At 49.7% G+C, this 12,946-nt stretch overlaps 1 protein-coding gene across 2 annotated transcripts in view; it reads right to left on the reverse strand.

Moving 5' to 3' along the window:
• The window catches only part of RARB (retinoic acid receptor beta), a 572,080-nt gene that overhangs the window by 28,217 nt on the left and 530,917 nt on the right, over positions 1–12,946 (reverse strand). The window lies entirely within an intron of this gene.

Here is a 12,946-nt window from a genome sequence, read left to right on the forward strand (position 1 = left end):
TTGTTTGGACGGAACCTCCCGTGTGCACTGGTTTCTCGAAGACTTTTTCCGGGCACGCTCCCCCCAGTTCCAGAGGCGGTGGCCCGAGGGGCGCGCCAAGAAAACCCCTCTTGCCTGGGACACACATCCCGGAATGGAGCCAGGGATTCCTAGCTAGGACTTTCGGGGCACTTTTTTTGCTTTTCAGTTTTCTGAATTAACTGGCAGTTTTGGAGAGACTCATCCTCAAGAGGATGGGATTTGGGGTTCTTGTCCCTTCATGTGTTCCTGCTTCGTTAACTTTATGTGTTAATTACATAGTCATTTTTTTGTTAAGTTTTAAAAAGTAATAATCCATGTGTCAGGAGCCCTCGGCCTGGGAAACTGTCCGTTCATTCATCCCTTACCTGCCCTGCAGCCCTTGTCCCCACGCCTTGTCTGGCAGCGGACCTCATGCAGCAGAGCCTTGGCCTCTGCTCTGAGTGGTATCCCTACAGCAGAGCCTCTCTGACGGCTCAGAGCCGAGGGTCACTCAGAGCTCTGGCGAAGGTCTCCTGGGGAAGAAAACTGGGACCCAGGGAGGCAGACAGGGGAAACTAGACCATGCTACTCCCACCATGCTGCCGAGGGACCCAGGGGTGCCAGGCTGGACACCACCTGCTGGGTCTGCTGCCACCCTGACCTGGGAGTCTGTGCTGCAGATGACCCAGGGCATAATCTGATCCTTCCTAAGAGGATTCAGCCTGGCCCTCCTTGAAAACCGCCAGGCGATCTGACAGCCAGCAGCTCCCCAGGTCGAGGTCTACACCATGAGGACCCCAAAGCTGCCTGGGAGCTGAGGGCAGAGTGAAAGCAAGGCATCAGCATAGGGAGAGGAGAAAAGGTGGAAGGAAAGACATGGGAAGGGCGGCGGGGAGATAAGGAAAAAGGGGGGCGGATACTGAGAACCTCAGATCTGTAAGAGCACCTCATGCCTGCAGTCAGGGGGGTACTTCTGAGTGCCTTCAGATCCTACTGGGAGCCCTGTCCACAGTATGTCACTTGATCCCCTTGCCAGGTAGGCAGTTTTAAACCCATTTTACAGATGAAGAAACAGCCTCAGTGAGTCTAAGGTATGTGCCCATGACTACACAGCTGGAAAGTCCCTTCCTCTCTACTTGCTTGTTCCTAACAAAATACAAACATTTGAAAAAACTTCTCCAGGCGATTTTCTTTTCAAGGACTCTGAAATGTCACTGTTCTTTGGCCCAGAATGTTTCCAGGTCTAGGACAAGTAAGTAAAGACAGTTGGGGTATCTAAGCCTCACTGGAAGGCAGATCATGCGTGTGCCCAGACCACTCCCACAGGTGGCAGATACAGGGGAGGACTGTGTGGTTTAAAGCCGGGAGAGTGCAAAAGTGAAAAACCAATTCCTTTTAAAATTGCATCCAAAACAAAAACAAAAACACAAAACCCTTAGGAATAAACCTGACCAAGCTGACAAAAGACTTACGTGCTAAGAACTATAAAACATTAATAAAGGAAATGGAAGATGATTCAAAGAAATGGAAAGATATCCCATGCTCTTGGATCAGAAGAATTAATATTGTTAAAATGGCTATGCTATACTACCCAAAGCAATCCAGAGACTTAATGTGATCCCCATCAAGTTACCCATGACATTTTTCATAGAATAAGAACAAATAATCCTAAAATTTATATGGAACCATGGAAGACCCAGAATTGCCAAAGCAATCCTGAGGAAGAAGAACAAAGCAGGAGGCATAGCCCTCCCAGACTTCAGACAGTACTACAAAGCTGGAGTAATCAAAATGGCATGGTATTGGCACAGAAAGAGACATAGATCATCAGAACAGAAGAGCTAGCACAGAAATAAACACACTCACCTAAACATCACTTACTCTTCAACAAAGAAGGCAAGAATATACAATGGGGAAAAGACAATCTCTTTTGCAACTCATGCTGGCAAAGATTAGACAGCTGCATGTAAATCAGTGAAGTAGAACACATCCTCACACCATACACAAAACGAGACTCAACACGACTTAAGGCTTAAATGTAAGACATGACACCATAAAGCCAGGGGAGAACACAGCAAAACATTCTCTGACATAAATCACACCTGCGTTTCCTTAGGTCCATCTCCCAAGGCAATAGAAATAAAAGCAAACATAAATGGGATTTAATCAAACTTATAATCTTTTATACAGCAAAGGAAACCATAAACCAAATGAAAAGACAATCTATGGACTGGGAGAAAATATTTGCAAATGATATGATCAACCGACAAGGGCTTAATTTCCAAAATATATGTGCATCTCATATAACTCAGTAAAAAAAAGGCCAATCAAAAAATGGGTAGAAGACCTAAATAGACATTTCTTCAAAGAAGAAATACAAATGGCCAACAGGAACAATGAAAAAATGCTCAACACCGCTAATTATTAGAGAAAACTACAATGAGGTACCTCCTCACACTGGTTAGAATGTCCATTGTTTAAAAGTCTACAAATAACAAATGTTGGAGAGGTGTGGATAAAAGGAAACCCTGCTACACTGTTGGTGGGAAAAAAGACTGGTGTAGCCATGATGAAAAACAGCATGGAGTTTCTTCAAAAAACTAAAACCAGAATTGCCAAATGATCTAGCAATCCCACTCCTGGGCATATATCTGAAGAAAACTCTACTTCAAAAAGATGAATGCACTCCTATGTTCATTGTTTGTTGTTTTAATCGCTAAGTTGTGTCCGACTCTTTTGAGACTCCATGGGCTTGTAGTCTGCCAGGCTCCTCAGTCCATGGGATTTCCCAGGCAAGAATACTGGAGTGGATTGCCATTTCCTTCTTCCCTACCCAGGATCAACCCCACATCTCCTGCATTGGCAGGTGGATTCTTTACCTCTGAGACACCTGGGAAGCCCTATGTTCATAGCAGCACTATTTACAATAGCCAAGACATGGGCTTCCCTTGTGGCTCAGCTGGTAAAGAATCCTCCTGCAATGTGGGAGACCTGGGTTTGATCCCTGGGTCGGGAAGATCCCCTGGAGAAGGGAAAGGCTACCCACTCTAGTATTCTGGCCTAGAGAATTCCATGCACTGTATTGTCCGTGGGGTCTCAGAGTTGGACACAACTGAGTGACTTTCACTTTTCAAGACATGGAAGCAACCTGAATGACCATCAGCAGGTGAATGGATAAAGATGTGGTACACACATACAATGGATTACTGCTCAGCCATAAAAAGGAACAAAACTGGGTCACTTGTAGAGATGTGGATGGACCAAGAGATTATCATACTAAGTGAAGTAAGTCAGGCAGAGAAAGACAAACACCATATGATATCACTTACATGTGAAATCTAACATATGACACAAGTGAACTTACCTATGCAGCAGAAACGGACCCAAAGACACAGAGAACAGATCTGTGGTTGCCAAGGGGGAAAGGAGGTGGGAGAGGGAAGGATCGGGAGTTTGGGATTAGTAGATGCAAACTATAAGATACAGGATGGATAAACGCAAGGTCTTACTGTATAGCACAGGGAACGCTATTCAACATCCTATGATAAAGTATATGGAAAAGAATACGAAAAAGAATGCGTATAGATGTACATGTATGTATACCCAAATCACCGTGCTGTATAGCAGAAATTACCACCACATTATAAATTAACTATACTTCCATAAATTAGAGTAGGGAGAAAGCAGAGAAAAGAGTCAACACAGGGGAGCCAAGTGGGCACCTGGGTTTGAGGGGGAGGCCGTGGCCTGAAGTCCTATGTGAACATGGGGCTCTGCGGGCAGGTTGTCGGCAGGGGCCCCCCGCCCCCTCCTGGCCCTGCTGAGAACCCTCTCCTCCAGCTAATGCGAAAGTCCTATCTCAGCAAGATGGTCTTCTGAAACAGAACAGTTTGGCACGAGAAAAACAGTCTGGTAGGTCCTCAAAAAAACACATCCAGCAACTCTACTGCTTGGTGGACATCCCAGAGAACAGAAAATACATGTCTGTGCAAACCTACACCCAAATATTCACGGCAGCGTGATTCCTAACAGCCCAGAAGTGGAAATGACCCACCTGCCCATCCATTGATGAATGGATAAATAAAACTGGTCTGTCTATACAGGGGAATATTAATGGTCACAAAAAGGGACAGAATTCAGATACATGTGACAACACAGATGAACGTTGGCAACATGATGCTCAGTGAAAGAAGCGAACCTTTTCTGTTCCTGTGGTTCTATTCCTATGAGATGTTCAGAGTAAGCTAATCCATACAAAGCCAGTTGGTGGTTGCCAAAGGCTGGGGTGAGGGTGGGGGGAATGGGAAGTGACTGCAGTTGGGCCCAGGGTTTCTTCTGGGGAGATGAAGATACTCCAGAATTAAGCAGTGGTAATGGCTGTGTATGCCAAAGAATGCTCAAACTACCGCACAATTGCACTCATCTCACACGCTAGCAAAGTAATGCTCAAAATTCTCCAAGCCAGGCTTCAACAGTATATAAACTGTGAACTTCTAGAAGTTCAAGCTGGATTTAGAAAAGGCAGAGGAACCAGAGATCAAGTTGCCAACATCTGCTGGATCATCAAAAAGGCAAGAGAGTTCCAGAAAAACATCTACTTTTGCTTTATTGACTATGCCAAAGCCTTTGTGTGGATGACAACAGACTGTGGAAAATTCTTAAAGAGATGGGAATACCAGACCATCTTACCTGCCTCCTGAGAAGTCTGTATACAGGTCAAGAAGCAACAGTTAGAACTGGACATGGAACAACGACTGGTTTCAAATAAGAAAAGGAGTACGTCAAGGCTGTATATTGTCACCCTGCTTATTTAACTTATATGCAGAGTACATCATGCGAAATGCATGACTGGATGAAGCACAAGCTGGAAATAAGATTGCTGGGAGAAATATCAATAACCTCAGATATGCAGATGACACCACCCTTATGGCAGAAAGTGAAAGTGAAGAAGAGCTAAACAGCCTCTTGATGAAAGTGAAAGAGGAGAGTGAAAAAGCTGGGTTAAAATTCAACATTCAGAAAACCAAGATCATGGCATCTGGTCCCACCTCTTCATGGCAAATAGATGGGGAAACAATGGAAGCAGTGAGAGACTTTTTTTTTGTTTTTTGGCTCCAAAATCACTGCAGATGGTGAATCTGCAGCCATGAAATTAAAAGACACTTGCTCCTTGGAAGAAAAGCTATGGCCAACATATACAGCATATTAAAAAGCAGAGACATTACTTTACCAACAAAGGTCTGTCTAGTCAAACCTATGGTTTTTCCAGTAATCATGTACGGATGTGAGAGTTGGACTATAAAGAAAGCTAAGCGCCGAAGAATTGATGCTTTTGAACTGTGGTGTTGAAGAAGACTCTTGAGCATCCCTTGGACTGCAAGGAGATCCAACCAGTCCATCCTAAAGGAAATCAGTCCTGAATATTCATTGGAAGGACTGATGCTGAAGCTGAAACTCCAATCCTTTGGCCACCTGATGTGAAGAACTGACTCACTGGAAAAGACCCTGATGCTGGGAAAGATTGAAGAGGCAGGAGGAGAAGGGAACGTACAGAGGATGAGATGGTTGGATGGCATCACCATGAGTCTGAGTAAGCTTCAGGAGTTGGTGATGGACAGGGAGGCCTGGCGGGCTGCAGTCCATGGGGTCGCAAAGAGTCGGACACGACTGAGCGACTGGACTGACCTGAACGGCTGTGCAACTATGTGTGAGTGTATTACAGATCCCTGGACTGTATACTTTACAGCAGGGGTCCCCAACCTCCACAATCTAATGCCTGATGATCTGAGGTGAAGTTGATGTAATCATAATATAATAAAGGGCACAATACACGTAACACACTTGAATCATCCCCAAACCATCCCAGCCAGCTCTGGTCCATGAAAAAATTGTCTTCCACAAAACCAGTCCCTGGTGCCAGAAAGGCTGGAGACCACTGCTTTAAAATGATTAGTATTATGTGAATTATATCTTAAAACAACAAGAGCCAACCACAAAAGCCCAAAGCCCCGTGGGAGGGCACAGTCACCCCAGCTCGCGGGCCTGCGCTGGCCACGACGGCACCTGGACCGCCTGACTTAGCCACAGCAGCAACATTGCTCACTGACGCTTGGCGAGGCCCGGACCCAGCCTCAAGGGACTCAGTAAATTCCACAGCGAACCGGGGTGGTGGGCGTTCTGATTCCGGGTCTACAGGCTAGAAACTGGAGGCCCCGGGTCACCCTGTATGCAAGTCATCAGGATGTGAGTGGAACAGACGGAAAAGTAAAGAGGGGCCGCGTGCACTGCCCACAGCCTGTCCCCAGTAGGCCCAGGCACCAACCACCGCCTGTTCACCTGTGGCCCCCGGAACATGAAGCCCAGAGGGGCAGTCACAGCACTGGAGGGTCACCTGGGGGGAGGGGGCCAGCACTGAGCGCTTGAGCAGAGGTGAGGCGGGAAGGGGACCCGTGAGGTGGGCAGGCAGGCGGCACTGCTCATTTCGAGGCCAGGGCTCCACCTGCTGTGCTTGGGGTCCAGGCTGGGGCGCTCTCAGTGGCTGTCTGGTGGCCAAGGGACCACGACTCCACCTCTGTTCCCTTCCAGATGGCTCGTGCCCTCCCCACACACACTCCCCCCGTATCTCCATCACCAGAGGACGCCTGGGTCACTCAGACTCCTCTGCAGCTGCACCATGCGGCCCCGCGCCTGCTGACAATGCCCTGATTACAGAGAGGCTCCTACGCTGATGGACGTGTTTCCTAAACATTGGCTCCAGCAGCTCACTCTGCTCAATGGTTCCGGAGTGCTGTGGAACGCAGACGTGGTGTCTGGGCCAGGCGTGCGGATGGCTGCCAAAACCACCAGCAGCGGGGGACAAGGCGGTGCAGAGCCGGGGGCGCTGGCTCCGTCCCCCCTCGGGGCTCACGGAGGCGGTGGTGGCTGGGCTGTAGCAGAAGCTCTCTCCGCACCGAGCACTGGTGAGGTCTGGGGTGCTGCAGGGCCCGGGGTCTGACCGTGTCCCCTCCTGGAGTGGCTGGCCCCTCCCAGAGCCTCTCTCCTCAGTGGTTGCTGGGCGGGAAGGGCGGGTCCCCTAGTCACACAGGCAGAAGGACGGAAGCCCTTCCGTGTGGACACGGGGGGACCTGAGCACCCTGGGCCTGTCGGCAGCATCACGGGTCGGTGGCTATAAGTGGCAGTCAGGCTTTTGAAGAAGCCGGTGGGTCGGGCACTGTGTGAGCAGGTGGACCATTGCTTTGTCCAATCATTCATTCATTCACTAAATATTCTGCAAGTACCCACTCTGTGCCATCTGCTCGGAAGCCATACAAAGCCTCCTGCTTCCACGGCACTCGTGGAGGGAGACACAGGGTCACTTGGTAACAGTGACAGAGACAGGACTATTGGCATCACTTATTACATGTACTGTCACTCGAGCTAGAGAGTTATTATAAGACTCGAATGTTAGTACAACTTCCACAGCAGCTATGGGGCACTCGCAGAAGCCCTCTGTTCTTTTAGATCACTCAGTTCTCACACCCACCTGACGGGAAAGCATCATCATCGTGCCCATTTTGCAGATGAGAAAACGGAGGCACAGAAATGTAAATAACCTGTCTGTCCTGTAACTGATGTAGAGGGGGTTTGGAATTCAGAAATCCCGGCTCCAGGGCCCCCAGCCGCATGTGTCACACTCACACACGATGCTATGACGTGAGTGTCATGAAGGAGGCTGCAGGAGCACCAAGTGTGTTATCGGGGTGTGTGTGCATGCGCGTGCGTGCGTCTGCATGTGTGTAGGGGGTGGGGTGTGCGTGTGTGTAGGGGCGGTTGGGGCCCTGAGTGTGTTACTGATTGTGTGTGTGTGTGTAGGGGGTGGGGTATGTGTGGGGGGAGAGTGGGGTGTGCGTGTGTGTAGGGGCGGTTGGGGCCCTGAGTGTGTTACTGATTGTGTGTGTGTGTAGGGGGGCAGTGTTTGTATGCGTGTGTAGGGGTGGTTGGAGCACTGAGTGTGTTACTGGTGTGTGTCTGTGTGTGTGTAGGGGGTGGGGTGTGTGTGTGTTACTGGTGTGTGTGTGTGTGTGTCTGTGTGTCTGTAGGGGGTGGGGTATGTGTGTGTGTTACTGGTGTGTGTGTGTGTGTGTGTAGGGGCGGTTGGGGCCCTGAGTGTGTTACTGATTGTGTGTGTGTGTAGGGGGGCAGTATTTGTATGCGTGTGTAGGGGTGGTTGGAGCACTGAGTGTGTTACTGGTGTGTGTCTGTGTGTGTGTAGGGGGTGGGGTATGTGTGTGTGTTACTGGTGTGTGTGTGTGTGTGTCTGTGTGTCTGTAGGGGGTGGGGTATGTGTGTGTGTTACTGGTGTGTGTGTGTGTGGTATGTGTGTGTGTGTGTAGGGGCGGTTGGGGCCCTGAGTGTGTTACTGATTGTGTGTGTGCATGTGTGTAGGGGCGGTTGGGGCCCTGAGTGTGTTACTGATTTTGTGTGTGTGTGTGTGTGTGTAGGGGCGGCTGGGGAGGAGGTCCGGGATCAGGCACTGATGCTGGAGAAAGGGGAGGAGGAGCGGGGGGAAGGCCGGGCTGGTGGGGAGGCCCACGAGTCTCTGCCCTCCAGGTCTGGGGTGGGGGCTCAGCCCTGCAGGAAGCCTGCGCCGTGTGACGTTTGGTCTCTTCTTTCACTCCCACTGCACTGGCTGGCACATGCGTCAGCCCTGTGATGTGCCAGGGAACAGGCACCTGCATCCGTCAGAGGGCGGGGGGCGGGCCTACCGTTCCCTCTGGCTCAGCGCCTCCATCCCGTGGTGGGGGGACAGGTGGTCTCCCGCACGGCCCCCCGGCTGTGACCTCTGGAAGGCAAGGGCCGGCGTTTACCTGTGTGTGTCTGCAGGGCTCGATGCCCCCTGCGGTCCATGGTGAAGGCTGAGCGTGGGGTGGATGTGGGCTGTCGGCTGTCAGGACCCAATGGCAGCGCACAGAGCCCGCCTGAGCCTCCTTCTTCCCCAAATTCAAGGTCTCACCCTCGCCTCTGGGCACGCAGAGAAGTCACGGCCACCCTCGGCCCCAACCGTGCAGCTGACGGAGCAGCGGACGTGCAGAGGGTTGCCAGCGTGATTTACACACCTGGCAGAGCCTGGCCCCGTGTGGCAAAACGCTTCTTGGACGAAAGGCGCTCCATAAAATATCAAGTATTCTCCTTGTGAGGGCTAAGTGCCACAAATCAGATTTGGTGGCATAAAAGTAACATATTTATGATCCACTATCATATTGCAAATGAAATGAACGTAATAAAAGTGTCACTTATACAAATACCTCTGATGTACGGATCTCAACCTATGAATATGAAAACAGACACCCCAGCACTTTTATTTGAATGTCTAATCATGAAAATAAATGAAGTCATGTTCATTTCAATGTGTGCACTTGTGCATGTATCTGGAATATTGATTCCTAGGCACACAATAAAAATGTAATCCAGGAAACACGCAAAAGGGAAGAGATTTCACTTGGACTCGGGAGGAGATGAAACAACACATCCCTACAAATTCTTTCACATCAAAAATAAAATAGGAAAGGAAAATACTATCAACAGTGTTTCTGTCCATTAAAATTCTCTAGATTCAGTCTAGCGAAGGAGGCATAATGGTCTGTTTAGTCTTGTTTGAATATTAAAGTCTGGAGTCCCTTTATCCCGACTTTTCACCTCCTTAACCAGCTGCACGAATAATGAGCCTCAGCCGGTGATGATAGCCGTCTGGTGGCCATGAGCAGGGGAGGGTCTGTAAGTAACATACCGCTATACTTGAAAGAAAACCACAAAAACATAGTTTCATCTTAGTTTAAAAACCATTTGCTGAACTAATTATACAGATGAACTACTCATGGACCTGAAGGCAGGTGGATCTGTAACTAACAGGAAATACTGGGAAATACTTCCCCATGGTTTCAGGATTTGGGATTCTTTCTCAAGCAATTAACAGAGCAGATCCCGCTGTGACCTTGGGTGGGGTTGGGGTGAGGGGAGCACACAGCCCCAGAGTCAGGACCCCCTGGGCGGTGGGAACTGTGCCTTTCTCCCAATATTGCAGTCTCCACGGAGGCACACGTAGAAATTGGAACAGATACACAGAGAAAGGAGGTTAGTGGATGAGGCTGCAGCTACATTTTCTCCACCGCGAACACTGCCCTTTGGGCCAGTCTGAGGACAGGACACCCGTGAGCGTCTGTTGAATGAATACAGCCCTGGCGGCTTCCCTGGTGGCTCAGTGGTAAGGAGCTCAGGCCTGACATGTGCTTAATTGAATCCGACTCTTCGCGATCCGAAGGACTGTAGCCCACCAGGCTCCTCTGCCCATGGGATTTTCCAGGCAAAGAAGACTGGAGTGGATTGCCATTTCCTTCTCCAGGGGATCTTCCCCACCCAGGGATTGAACTTGCCTCTCTTGCATCTCCTGCCTCGGCAGGTGGATTCTTTATCAGCTGAACCACCAGGAACCTACGTGTCAATTCAGGAGACACGGGTTCAATCCCTGGGCTGGGAAGATCCCACGTGCTTGGGAGCAACTAAACCTGTGTGTGCAGCGCCACTACTGGGCCTGCGCTCTGGAGCCTGTGCTCCGCAACGAGAGAAGGTTCACACCGCAACGAGGGAGGAGCCCCGCTCACCGCCAGCGAGAGAAAGCCCGCCCAGCAATGAAGACCCCGCGCAGCCAGAGGTTACAACAACAAAAAATACAGCCCTGTGCTTGGACCTCGCTTTGGGGGTTTTGAAACGGAGGTCAAAACTGCATCCTCCAGGGGCCATTCCAGTGAGCCACGAGGCAGCATCTGAGGGCGTTGCGGGCCCTGCACAAGGGCAAAGCCTTAGGAACGGCCGGCGCACATGGTGACCGCGCACGGAGCATACTTAAAATTTTTGGAGAATATTAAATATGCAGGTCTTGGTGGGGAGGGAGAATAGTCTGGACATAGCATTCTGAGAGTTTAACTGGGATCTACCAGCCTAGCTCAGCTTCTTCAAGTTATCCCAAGGACTTATAGAAAATCCTCGAATAGCAGAATAACAGAAGGTCCAAATACTTCTGTTAAAGTGGTACCTTCTACTAATAAAACTTTCCAAGCGATTTTAAACACACTTTCCCTCTCCCTGGCTCTTTCAGCCATGCAGCGGTAACCTCTTAAGGGAGCCGGGCTCCTCCCGTCTCATACCACCCCCCAAGCCCTTTCCCGCCTGGGCGGGCAGGCGGGCGGGCAGGCGGGTGCAGTCGCCTGTCTCTCCGGCGGGCCCCGCGCGGTGGGTACCCTGGCACGGCAGGAGATTGGAGCTTACTGGCTCTGCTGGAAGGGACAAACCCTTTCCTCTGGAGAAGAATCTTGGATGAACTATAGCAAATACCCTACATTTAACTCCGGAGACAAACCCTCTTGCCTGACGCAGGAAAGACAGGGCTTGGGCAGAAGCAGAGAAAGTGCAGGCGGCCTCTGGGGGGCGCCACCGGGGCCCTCCTCTGACACGGCCTCTGGCAGCAAAGGCCCGGCCGGCCAGGGTGGCTCTCCAAACCCCGTCCACTGGAGGCGCTGTTTTCCTGAGCGCCATCCAGCATCATCAGGGCTGAGATGAAGGATTTTACTGATGCTATTAAATTGGATGCTAGGACCGCTCTGTTGGCGCAGCGGATGAGAATTCGCCTGCCAGTGCAGGAGCCACAGGTTCAGTCTCTGGTCGGGGAAGATTCCACATGCCGCAGAACAACTAAGTCCCTGCGCGACAACTACTGAGTTCATGCCCCACAACTACCGAAGCCCATGCCCTTAGGACTGGTGCTTTGCAACAAGGGGAGAGCCGCCACGCTGAGAAGCCGGAGTACTCCAACGAGAGAGTAGTCCCCACTTGCTGCAGCTAGAGGAAAAACCCACACGGCAGTGAAGACCCAGCCTGGCCAAAAATAAATAAGGAAAGATAATTATATTTTAAAAATGGGATGCTAAAAAAATGGACATTGAAGACACTGTGCCCGGCCATCTGCCTTTAAATCAGGAGTAAACTCACACCCACTGCACGATCAACACCCCTCATCTGTTAAAACCTCCAGTTTAGAAAAGGACCGTTCAGCCTCTGCTTCCATGAGCCAGTTTCAGGGGCAGGACCTGCCTTGCTATGTAAGTGGAGGTTAGCTCTGCTGAGTTCAGACTGCCCTCGTCTGTCTGAAAGGCTGCTCAGTGGGTTTTTCTGACTCCGTAAAACTGCAGGGAGTTTGAGAGTCAGGAATCCAGAGTCTTAAAATAAGGACCGTGTATCCAGAGTGACAGGACTGAACAGAAGTCCTGGTACTTCTCTTTAGAATTTTTTTTTTTCCCACGAGAAGACTTTGTTTAAAGCAGTATCTAATGCTCTGGGGTGGGGTGGGGTCTCCAAATAACAAGAAGAAATTTCCCAGCACATTGTTGCAGATAAGCCTGTATCCTGCTCTGTGTCCTATACATTCTTCACAGCAAGTTACAGGCTGTCAAATATGAAACAACACTCTCCATCAAGATTTGTATGGAAATAGAAAAGACCCCAAATAGCCAAAGCAATCTTGAGAAAGAAGAATGAAGCTGGAAGAGTCAACCTTCCTGACCTCAGTCTACACTAGAAAGTTACAGTAATCAAGATACTATGGTACTGGCACAAAAATAGGAATATACATCGATGGAACAGGGCGGAAAGTCCAGAGGTAAACCCACAAACCTGTGGTCACTTATTCTATGACAAAGGAGGTAAGACTATACAATGCAGAGAAGAAAGTCTCTTCAATAAGTGTTGCCAGGAAAACTGGACAGCTACAGACAAGAGAGTGAAACTAGAACACTCCCTAATACCGTACATAAAAATAAACTCAAAATGGATTAAAGACCTAAATGTACGGCCACACACTGTAAAATTCTTAGAGGAAAACATAGAACACCGTATGACATAAATCACAGCAGGATCT

Source organism: Cervus elaphus, chromosome 32, assembly GCF_910594005.1.
Source record: "Cervus elaphus chromosome 32, mCerEla1.1, whole genome shotgun sequence".
Classification (NCBI taxonomy): domain Eukaryota; kingdom Metazoa; phylum Chordata; class Mammalia; order Artiodactyla; family Cervidae; genus Cervus; species Cervus elaphus.